Genomic DNA, 10,714 nt, shown 5'->3' on the forward strand with positions numbered 1-10,714 from the left:
GGCCCCATCCCCAGCCCCAGCCCAGCCCTGACCCAGCCCCTGCCCTAGCCCAGCCCTGCCCTCAGCCCAGCCCCAGGCCCGAACCCAGCCCCGGCCTCAGCCCAGCCCTAACCTAGCCCTGCCCCTGCCCCAGGCCTAGCCCAGCCATGCCCTCATCCCAGCCCAAGCACTGTCCCGAGCCCCAGCCACAGCCCAGCCCCAGCCTAGCCCCAGCCCTGCCCCAGCCGCAGCCCCAGGCCTGACCTTAGCCCTGCCCCAGCCCTGGCTCCTGCCCCAACCCAGGCTCCAGCCCCAGCCCCAGCCCTGTCCGCAGCCCCAGCCCCAGCCCCAACCTTGGCCCCAGCCCAGCCCCAGTTCCAGCCCTGCCCCAGCCCTGCCCCTGCCCCGGCCCCAGCCCCGTCCCCAGACTCGGCCCCAGCCCAGCCCCAGGCCTAGCCCTGTGCGAGCCCTACCCCAGCCCAGCCCAAGCCCCAGCTCAGCCCAAGCTCTGGCCCAGCCCCAGCCCCAGCCCCAGCTCCAGCCCTGCCCTAGTCCCTGCCCCAGCCCAGTCCTGGTCCCAGCCCAGGCCCAGCCCTGTCCCAGCCCCAGCCCAGCCCCAGCCCCAGCCCTGGACCAAGCCCAACTCCTGTGCTGAACCCAGCCCCAGCCTGGCCCCAGCCCTGCCCTAGCTCCAGCCCTAGCCCTGTCCCCAGCCTCGGCCCGTGCCCCTGCCCCAGTCCCAGTCCTGCCCCATCCCAGCCCCCAGCCCCAGCCCTGCCCTCAGCCCAGCCCCAGACCCAGCCTGGCCCCAGCCCTGTCCCCAGCCCTAGACCCAGGCCAAGCCCCAGCCCTGCCCCAGCCGCAGCCCCAGGCCTGACCTCAGCCCTGCCCCAGCCCTGGCTCCTGCCCCAGCCCTGGCTCCAGCCCGAGCCCCAGCCCCACCCTCAGCCCCAGCCCAGCTCCAGCCACTGCCCAGCCACAGCCTGACCCAGCCCCAGCCCAGCCCCATCCCCAGTCCGGCCCCAGTCCTGCCCCAGCCCCGGCCCCAGCCCCACCCTGGACCCAGCCCCAGCCCCAGCCTAGCCCCAGCCAGACCCAGTCCAGCCCCAGCCCCAGCCCCAGTCCAGCCCCTGCCCTGGACCCAGCCCCAGCCCCAGCCCTGCCCCCAACCCAGCCCCAGCCAAGCCCCCAGCCCAGACCTGCCCCCAGCCCCAGCCCAAGGCCCAGCCTCCAGCCTACTCCAGCCCCAGCCCCGGCCCCAACCTCAGTCCCAGCCCTACCCCAGGTCCCAGCCGCTGCCCCCAGCCCAGTCCCAGCCCTGCGTCAGCCCTGCCCCAGCCCTAGTCCCCAGCCCACCCCCAGCACAGGCCCAGCCCTAGACCCAGCCCAGCCCCAGCCCCAGCCCAGCCCCTGCCCTGGACCCAGTCCCAGCCCCAGACCCAGCCCCAGACCCAACCCCAACCAAGCCCCACTCACGGCCCCATCCCCGGCCCCAGCCCAGCACTGCCCCAGCCCCAGCCCTGCACCGAACCCAGACCCAGCCCGGCCCCTGCCCTGGACCCAGCCCCAGCCCCATCCCCATCCCCATCCCCATCCCTGCCCCCAGCCCAGCCCCAGACCCAGCCCTGCCCCATCCCAGCCCCAGCCCCAGCCCCAGCCCAAGCCCTGCACCAGTCCCTGCCCCAGCCCAGTCCTGGTCCCAGCCCAGCCACAGCCCAGCCCCAGCCCCAGCCCAGCCCCAGCCCAGCCCCAGCCCAGCCCCAGCCACCACCCAGCCCCAGCCCCAGCCCCAGGTCCAGCCCCAGCCCTGCCCCAGTCCCTGCCCCGGCCCAGTCCTGGTCCCAGCCCAGCCCCAGCCCAGCCCCAGCCCTGGACCCAGCCCCAGCCCTGCCCCACCCCAGCCTCATACCCACCCCAGCCCCAGCCCCAGCCCAGCCCCTGCCCTGGACCCAGCCCCAGCCCAGCCCCAGCCCCAGCCCTGCCCCAGCCCTGCCCCAGCCCAGCCCCAGCCCCAACCCAGCCCCAGCCCCATTCACAGCCACAGCCCAGCTCCAGCCACAGCCCAGCCACAGCCCTGGACCAAGCCCCAGCCCAGCCCCATCCCCAGCCCTGCCCCAGCCATGCCCTCAGCCCCACCCTGGACCCAGACCCAGCCACAGACCAGCCCCAGCCCTGCCCCAGCCTAGCCCCAGCCCCAATCCAGCCCCTGCCCTGGACGCAGTCCCAGCCCCAGCCCAGCCCCAGCCCAGCCCCAGCCACCGCCCAGCCCCAGCCCTGCCCCCAGCCCAGCCCCAACCCCACCTTGCACCCAGCCCCAGCCCCAGCCCAGTTCCAGCCATGCCCCAGCCCTGCCCCAGTCCCTGCACCAGCCCAGTCAGGTCCCAGCCCAGCCCCAGCCCTGCCCCAGCCCAGCTCCAGCCACAGCCCAGCCCCAGCACTGGACCCAGTCCCATCCCCAGCCCTGTCGCAGTCCCTGCCCCAGACCCAGACCCAGCCCCACCCCCGGCCCCAGCCCCTGCCCCAGCCAAGCCCCAGCCCCAGTCCAGCCCCTGCCCTGGACCCAGTCCCAGCCCCAGCCCTGCCCCCAGCCCTGCCCCAGCCCCAGCCCAGGCCCAGCCCCACACTGGACCCAGCCCCAGCCCCAGCCCAGCCCCAGCCCTGCCCCAGCCTAGCCCCAGCCCAAGTCCAGCCCCTGCCCTGGACCCAGCCCCGGCCCCACCCCAGCCTCATCCCCAGCCCAGGCCCAGCCCTGCCCCAGCCCAAGCCCCAGACCCAGACCCAGCCCCATCCGTTCCCCCAGCCCAGCCCAGCCCCATCCCCATCTCTGCCCCCATCCCAGCCCCAGCCCCAGCCCTGCCCCAGCCCAGCCCCAGCCACCGCCCAGCCTCAGCCCTGGACCCAGCCCCAGCCCCAGCCCTCTCCCAGTCCCAGACCCAGCCCCAGCCCCAGCCCCAGGTCCAGCCCCAGCCCTGCCCCAGCCCCAGCCCTGCCCCAGCCCAGCCCCAGCCACCGCCCAGCCCCAGCCCCAGGCCTGCCCTAGCCCAGCCCCAGCCCTGCCCCAGCCCAACCCCAACCCCAGCCCTGCCCCCAGCCCAGCCCCAGCCCCAGCCAAAGCCCTGCCCCAGCCCAGCCCCAGCCCTGGACCCAGCCACAGCCCCAGCCCTCTCCCAGTTCCCGCCCCAGCCCCAGCCCCGGCACCAGCCCCAGCCCCAGCCCCAGCCCAAGCCCTGCCCCAGTCCCTGCCCCAGCCCAGTCCTGGTCCCAGCCCAGCCACAGCCCAGCCCCAGCACTGCCCCAGACCAGCCCCAGCCCCAGCCTAGCCCCAGCCCTGGACCCAGCCCTGCCCTCAGCCCCAGCCCCAGCCCCAGCCCCAGCCCCACCCTCGGCCTCAGCCCAGCCCCTGCTCCAGGGCTGCCGCGGCCCAGCCTCAGCCCCAGCCCAGCCCCTGCCCTGGACCCAGCCCCAGCCCAGCCCCAGCCACAGCCCCAGCCCAGCCACAGCCCAGCCCCAGCCACAGCCCAGCCCCTGCCCTGGACCAAGCCCCAGTCGCAGCCCCGGCCCCAGCCAAGCCCCAGCCCAGCCCCAGCCCCACCCTCAGCCCCAGCCCAGCTCCAGCCACAGCCCAGCCACAGCCCTGGACCCAGCCCCAGCTTAGCCCCAGCCCCAGCCCTGCCCTAGCCCAGCCCCAGCCCAACCCCAGCCCCTGCCCTGCCCCCAGCCCAGCCACAGCCACAGCCCCAGCCCAGCCCCAGCCCCGCCCTCGGCCCCAGCCCAGCCCAGGACCCTGCCCCATCCCCAGCCCTAGCCCAGCCCTGCCCTCAGCCCCAGCCCCAGCCCCAGCCCCACCCTCGGCCCCAGCCCAGCCCCTGCCCTGGACCCAGCCCCAGCCCAGCCACAGCCACAGCCCCAGCCCAGCCCCAGCCCAGCCCCAGTGTGGTGGGTGGAAGGGTAAGGCCAAGAAGCCTCCTCCCTTCCCCCTTGTAAAGTAAAGGGAAAGAAAAATTGAAGGGAAAGGAAAAAAAAACTCACAAGCTGAATTAGCAAAGCAGTGGAGCTATATTTACAAAGCAATGTAGGGTATGCAGGGGAATATTTACAAATTGACAATATCTACAATATATACAAAGATATACAACAGAGTAACACAGAAATGAGAGTGACCCCCCTCGGACAGAGAGGGGCTCCCCACCTCCGCTCTCCCCTCTCTTACCCCCCTTTCCCCAGAATGGGATAGAAAGAGAAAGAAAAGAGAGGAAAAAAGATTAGAAGCAGTTCGTGTTAATTGGAAGGGAGTTAATACAGGCCTTTATCTGGTTTTCAAGGCCGAGGCCTTGGCAGAAAGCCCAGCACAAAACAGAGCTGCTGCACGAAGAAGAGGCGGAAGCAAGACTGAAAATAAAGTGCTGGAAAAACCCAGTATACCCTCCTGCTGTCCCAGTTCAGAAGGTGCTTCCTCCCACTCTTCCAATGAAATTAGTTTAGATTATTCCTTCCGTTTACCAACTTCCATCCACCATATTCCCTTTCTTAAGGGGGCAACGTCAACCGGCCACACCCAGCCACAGCCCAGCCCCAGCCCTGCCCCAGCCCTGGACACAGCCCCAGTCGCAGCCCCGGCCCCAGCCCCAGCCACAGCCACAGCCCCAGCCCAACCCCAGGCCCAGCCCTGCCCCAGCCCAGCCCCAGCCCCAGCCCAGCCCCAGCCCTGGACACAGCCCTGCCCTCAGCCCCAGCCCTAGCCCAGCCCAGCCCTCAGCCCCAGCCCCAACCCCAGCCCCACCCTGGGCCCCAGCCCAGCCCCTGGCCCAGACCTGCCCCGGCCCAGCCCCAGCCCCAGCCCTAGCCCAGCCCTGCCCTGGACCCAGCCCCACCCCAGCCTCATTCCCTGCCCAGCCCCAGCCCTGCCCCAGCCCAGCCCAAGCCCCAGCCCCAGCCCAAGCCCTGCCCCAGTCCCTGCCCCAGCCCAGTCCTGGTCCCAGCCCAGCCCCAGCCCTGGAACCAGCCCCAGCCCCAGCCCAGCCCTGACCCAGCCCCTGCCCTAGCCCAGCCCTGCCCTCAGCCCAGCCCCAGGCCCGAACCCAGCCCCGGCCTCAGCCCAGCCCTAACCTAGCCCTGCCCCTGCCCCAGGCCTAGCCCAGCCATGCCCTCATCCCAGCCCAAGCACTGTCCCGAGCCCCAGCCACAGCCCAGCCCCAGCCTAGCCCCAGCCCTGCCCCAGCCGCAGCCCCAGGCCTGACCTTAGCCCTGCCCCAGCCCTGGCTCCTGCCCCAACCCAGGCTCCAGCCCCAGCCCCAGCCCTGTCCGCAGCCCCAGCCCCAGCCCCAGCCCCAACCTTGGCCCCAGCCCAGCCCCAGTTCCAGCCCTGCCCCAGCCCTGCCCCTGCCCCGGCCCCAGCCCCGTCCCCAGACTCGGCCCCAGCCCAGCCCCAGGCCTAGCCCTGTGCGAGCCCTACCCCAGCCCAGCCCAAGCCCCAGCTCAGCCCAAGCTCTGGCCCAGCCCCAGCCCCAGCCCCAGCTCCAGCCCTGCCCTAGTCCCTGCCCCAGCCCAGTCCTGGTCCCAGCCCAGGCCCAGCCCCAGCCCAGCTCCAGCCCAGCCCCAGCCCCAGCCCTGGACCAAGCCCAACTCCTGTGCTGAACCCAGCCCCAGCCTGGCCCCAGCCCTGCCCTAGCTCCAGCCCTAGCCCTGTCCCCAGCCTCGGCCCGTGCCCCTGCCCCAGTCCCAGTCCTGCCCCATCCCAGCCCCCAGCCCCAGCCCTGCCCTCAGCCCAGCCCCAGACCCAGCCTGGCCCCAGCCCTGTCCCCAGCCCTAGACCCAGGCCAAGCCCCAGCCCTGCCCCAGCCGCAGCCCCAGGCCTGACCTCAGCCCTGCCCCAGCCCTGGCTCCTGCCCCAGCCCTGGCTCCAGCCCGAGCCCCAGCCCCACCCTCAGCCCCAGCCCAGCTCCAGCCACTGCCCAGCCACAGCCTGACCCAGCCCCAGCCCAGCCCCATCCCCAGTCCGGCCCCAGTCCTGCCCCAGCCCCGGCCCCAGCCCCACCCTGGACCCAGCCCCAGCCCCAGCCTAGCCCCAGCCAGACCCAGTCCAGCCCCAGCCCCAGCCCCAGTCCAGCCCCTGCCCTGGACCCAGCCCCAGCCCCAGCCCTGCCCCCAACCCAGCCCCAGCCAAGCCCCCAGCCCAGACCTGCCCCCAGCCCCAGCCCAAGGCCCAGCCTCCAGCCTACTCCAGCCCCAGCCCCGGCCCCAACCTCAGTCCCAGCCCTACCCCAGGTCCCAGCCGCTGCCCCCAGCCCAGTCCCAGCCCTGCGTCAGCCCTGCCCCAGCCCTAGTCCCCAGCCCACCCCCAGCACAGGCCCAGCCCTAGACCCAGCCCAGCCCCAGCCCCAGCCCAGCCCCTGCCCTGGACCCAGTCCCAGCCCCAGACCCAGCCCCAGACCCAACCCCAACCAAGCCCCACTCACGGCCCCATCCCCGGCCCCAGCCCAGCACTGCCCCAGCCCCAGCCCTGCACCGAACCCAGCCCCAGCCCGGCCCCTGCCCTGGACCCAGCCCCAGCCCCATCCCCATCCCCATCCCCATCCCTGCCCCCAGCCCAGCCCCAGACCCAGCCCTGCCCCATCCCAGCCCCAGCCCCAGCCCCAGCCCAAGCCCTGCACCAGTCCCTGCCCCAGCCCAGTCCTGGTCCCAGCCCAGCCACAGCCCAGCCCCAGCCACAGCCCTGCCCCAGCCCAAGCCCCAGACCCAGACCCAGCCCCATCCGTTCCCCCAGCCCAGCCCCATCCCCATCTCTGCCCCCATCCCAGCCCCAGCCCCAGCCCTGCCCCAGCCCAGCCCCACCCCAGCCCAGCCCCAGCCCTGGACCCAGCCCCAGCCCCAGCCCTCTCCCTGTCCCAGCCCCAGCCCCAGCCCCAGCCCCAGGTCCAGCCCCAGCCCTGCCCCAGCCCCAGCCCTGCCCCAGCCCAGCCCCAGCCACCGCCCAGCCCCAGCCCCAGCCCTGCCCTAGCCCAGCCCCAGCCCTGCCCCAGCCCAACCCCAACCCCAGCCCTGCCCCCAGCCCAGCCCCAGCCCCAGCCAAAGCCCTGCCCCAGCCCAGCCCCAGCCCTGGACCCAGCCACAGCCCCAGCCCTCTCCCAGTTCCCGCCCCAGCCCCAGCCCCGGCCCCAGCCAAGCCCCACTCACGGCCTCATCCCCGGCCCCAGCCCAGCTGCAGCCACAGCCCCTGCCCTGCCCTGCCCCAGCCCAGCCCCTGCCGTGGACCCGGCCCCAGCCCAGCCCCAGCCCCACCCTCAGCAGCAGCCCAGCTCCAGCCCCAGCCCTAGCCCAGCCCCAGCTCCAGCCCCAGCCCTGCCCAAGGCTTGGTTCCAGCCCCAGCCCCAGCCCTCCCCCAGCCCTGCCCTTGGCCCCAGCCCAGCCCCAGCCCCAGCCCAAGCCCTACCCTGGACCCAGCCCCAGCCCCAGCCCCATCCCCATCCCCATCCCTGCCCCCAGCCCAGCCCCAGCCCCAGCCCTGCCCCATCCCAGCCCCAGCCCCAGCCCCAGCCCAAGCCCTGCCCCAGTCCCTGCCCCAGCCCAGTCCTGGTCCCAGCCCAGCCACAGCCCAGCCCCAGCACTGCCCCAGACCAGCCCCAGCCCCAGCCCAGCCCCAGCCCTGGACCCAGCCCTGCCCTCAGCCCCAGCCCCAGCCCCAGCCCCACCCTCGGCCTCAGCCCAGCCCCTGCTCCAGGGCTGCCGCGGCCCAGCCCCAGCCCCAGCCCAGCCCCTGCCCTGGACCCAGCCCCAGCCCAGCCCCAGCCACAGCCCCAGCCCAGCCACAGCCCAGCCCCAGCCACAGCCCAGCCCCTGCCCTGGACCAAGCCCCAGTCGCAGCCCCCGGCCCCAGCCAAGCCCCAGCCCAGCCCCAGCCCCACCCTCAGCCCCAGCCCAGCTCCAGCCACAGCCCAGCCACAGCCCTGGACCCAGCCCCAGCTTAGCCCCAGCCCCAGCCCTGCCCTAGCCCAGCCCCAGCCCAGCCCCAGCCCTGCCCCAGCCCAACCCCAGCCCCTGCCCTGCCCCCAGCCCAGCCACAGCCACAGCCCCAGCCCAGCCCCAGCCCCGCCCTCGGCCCCAGCCCAGCCCAGGCCCCTGCCCCAGCCCCAGCCCTAGCCCAGCCCTGCCCTCAGCCCCAGCCCCAGCCCCAGCCCCACCCTCGGCCCCAGCCCAGCCCCTGCCCTGGACCCAGCCCCAGCCCAGCCCCAGCCACAGCCCCAGCCCAGCCCCAGCCCAGCCCCAGTGTGGTGGGTGGAAGGGTAAGGCCAAGAAGCCTCCTCCCTTCCCCCTTGTAAAGTAAAGGGAAAGAAAAATTGAAGGGAAAGGAAAAAAAAACTCACAAGCTGAATTAGCAAAGCAGTGGAGCTATATTTACAAAGCAGTGTAGGGTATGCAGGGGAATATTTACAAATTGACAATATCTACAATATATACAAAGATATACAACAGAGTAACACAGAAATGAGAGTGACCCCCCTCGGACAGAGAGGGGCTCCCCACCTCCGCTCTCCCCTCTCTTACCCCCCTTTCCCCAGAATGGGATAGAAAGAGAAAGAAAAGAGAGGAAAAAAGATTAGAAGCAGTTCGTGTTAATTGGAAGGGAGTTAATACAGGCCTTTATCTGGTTTTCAAGGCCGAGGCCTTGGCAGAAAGCCCAGCACAAAACAGAGCTGCTGCACGAAGAAGAGGCGGAAGCAAGACTGAAAATAAAGTGCTGGAAAAACCCAGTATACCCTCCTGCTGTCCCAGTTCAGAAGGTGCTTCCTCCCACTCTTCCAATGAAATTAGTTTAGATTATTCCTTCCGTTTACCAACTTCCATCCACCATATTCCCTTTCTTAAGGGGGCAACGTCAACCGGCCACACCCAGCCACAGCCCAGCCCCAGCCCTGCCCCAGCCCTGGACACAGCCCCAGTCGCAGCCCCGGCCCCAGCCCCAGCCACAGCCACAGCCCCAGCCCAACCCCAGGCCCAGCCCTGCCCCAGCCCAGCCCCAGCCCCAGCCCAGCCCCAGCCCTGGACACAGCCCTGCCCTCAGCCCCAGCCCTAGCCCAGCCCAGCCCTCAGCCCCAGCCCCAACCCCAGCCCCACCCTGGGCCCCAGCCCAGCCCCTGGCCCAGACCTGCCCCGGCCCAGCCCCAGCCCCAGCCCTAGCCCAGCCCTGCCCTGGACCCAGCCCCACCCCAGCCTCATTCCCTGCCCAGCCCCAGCCCTGCCCCAGCCCAGCCCAAGCCCCAGCCCCAGCCCAAGCCCTGCCCCAGTCCCTGCCCCAGCCCAGTCCTGGTCCCAGCCCAGCCCCAGCCCTGGCCCCATCCCCAGCCCCAGCCCAGCCCTGACCCAGCCCCTGCCCTAGCCCAGCCCTGCCCTCAGCCCAGCCCCAGGCCCGAACCCAGCCCCGGCCTCAGCCCAGCCCTAACCTAGCCCTGCCCCTGCCCCAGGCCTAGCCCAGCCATGCCCTCATCCCAGCCCAAGCACTGTCCCGAGCCCCAGCCACAGCCCAGCCCCAGCCTAGCCCCAGCCCTGCCCCAGCCGCAGCCCCAGGCCTGACCTTAGCCCTGCCCCAGCCCTGGCTCCTGCCCCAACCCAGGCTCCAGCCCCAGCCCCAGCCCTGTCCGCAGCCCCAGCCCCAGCCCCAGCCCCAACCTTGGCCCCAGCCCAGCCCCAGTTCCAGCCCTGCCCCAGCCCTGCCCCTGCCCCGGCCCCAGCCCCGTCCCCAGACTCGGCCCCAGCCCAGCCCCAGGCCTAGCCCTGTGCGAGCCCTACCCCAGCCCAGCCCAAGCCCCAGCTCAGCCCAAGCTCTGGCCCAGCCCCAGCCCCAGCCCCAGCTCCAGCCCTGCCCTAGTCCCTGCCCCAGCCCAGTCCTGGTCCCAGCCCAGGCCCAGCCCTGTCCCAGCTCCAGCCCAGCCCCAGCCCCAGCCCTGGACCAAGCCCAACTCCTGTGCTGAACCCAGCCCCAGCCTGGCCCCAGCCCTGCCCTAGCTCCAGCCCTAGCCCTGTCCCCAGCCTCGGCCCGTGCCCCTGCCCCAGTCCCAGTCCTGCCCCATCCCAGCCCCCAGCCCCAGCCCTGCCCTCAGCCCAGCCCCCAGACCCAGCCTGGCCCCAGCCCTGTCCCCAGCCCTAGACCCAGGCCAAGCCCCAGCCCTGCCCCAGCCGCAGCCCCAGGCCTGACCTCAGCCCTGCCCCAGCCCTGGCTCCTGCCCCAGCCCTGGCTCCAGCCCGAGCCCCAGCCCCACCCTCAGCCCCAGCCCAGCTCCAGCCACTGCCCAGCCACAGCCTGACCCAGCCCCAGCCCAGCCCCATCCCCAGTCCGGCCCCAGTCCTGCCCCAGCCCCGGCCCCAGCCCCACCCTGGACCCAGCCCCAGCCCCAGCCTAGCCCCAGCCAGACCCAGTCCAGCCCCAGCCCCAGCCCCAGTCCAGCCCCTGCCCTGGACCCAGCCCCAGCCCCAGCCCTGCCCCCAACCCAGCCCCAGCCAAGCCCCCAGCCCAGACCTGCCCCCAGCCCCAGCCCAAGGCCCAGCCTCCAGCCTACTCCAGCCCCAGCCCCGGCCCCAACCTCAGTCCCAGCCCTACCCCAGGTCCCAGCCGCTGCCCCCAGCCCAGTCCCAGCCCTGCGTCAGCCCTGCCCCAGCCCTAGTCCCCAGCCCACCCCCAGCACAGGCCCAGCCCTAGACCCAGCCCAGCCCCAGCCCCAGCCCAGCCCCTGCCCTGGACCCA

Source organism: Melanerpes formicivorus, unplaced genomic scaffold, assembly GCF_026170545.1.
Source record: "Melanerpes formicivorus ecotype bairdi unplaced genomic scaffold, bMelFor1.0.p_v2 SCAF_204, whole genome shotgun sequence".
Classification (NCBI taxonomy): Eukaryota; Metazoa; Chordata; class Aves; order Piciformes; family Picidae; genus Melanerpes; species Melanerpes formicivorus.